Genomic DNA, 444 nt, shown 5'->3' on the forward strand with positions numbered 1-444 from the left:
ATTGACGCCCCGCAACAATGCAAACAGAAAAAAAAAAAAAAATATGAGCGTTTAACAGCAAGAAAACATATACAAGCGGACATAAAACCCGGTGTGTAGCTCACCTTCTGTCCCCCGTTTCTGCGGCGAGTCCCTCCGCGAGAAACGCTTTTATTTCTGAAGTGGTAATGACATGCAGGGCAGGCTTGGCCGCTTCCACTCATTCATCAGTTTCTTGCTCAAAGGAAAGGGTCGGTCCTGATAGTCCCTGCATGCGCTCTGCACACAAAAAAAATCCATTACGAAAGTTCCGGAAGTGCACGTGAATCCTAACTGTCGAGGGTTACTAAAGGCACAAAAGCTGCATACATAACAAATGTGAACCACTGCAAGTTGTGATTAAATTTGTGTTTAATAACTTACATTGCTGTTCTAGTTATGTTTTGTCTATATAGCCTATATCTT

At 42.6% G+C, this 444-nt stretch overlaps 1 protein-coding gene across 3 annotated transcripts in view; it reads right to left on the reverse strand.

The window, feature by feature from the left end:
• LOC120558759 (helicase ARIP4-like) overlaps window positions 1-231 on the reverse strand; it is an 85,252-nt gene extending 85,021 nt beyond the window's left edge. For 2 of the 3 annotated variants that reach the window (XM_039799964.1, XM_039799962.1), the window contains exon 1: window positions 105-188. The gene's annotated coding sequence lies outside the window, so the exon portion shown is untranslated. Of the gene's footprint in view, window positions 1-104 lie in introns of all 3 variants that reach the window. The other variant, XM_039799963.1, reaches the window with a different exon arrangement.
• Window positions 232-444: the final 213 nt, after the last annotated feature.

The sequence above is a fragment of the Perca fluviatilis genome, chromosome 5 (assembly GCF_010015445.1).
Source record: "Perca fluviatilis chromosome 5, GENO_Pfluv_1.0, whole genome shotgun sequence".
NCBI classification, from domain to species: Eukaryota; Metazoa; Chordata; class Actinopteri; order Perciformes; family Percidae; genus Perca; species Perca fluviatilis.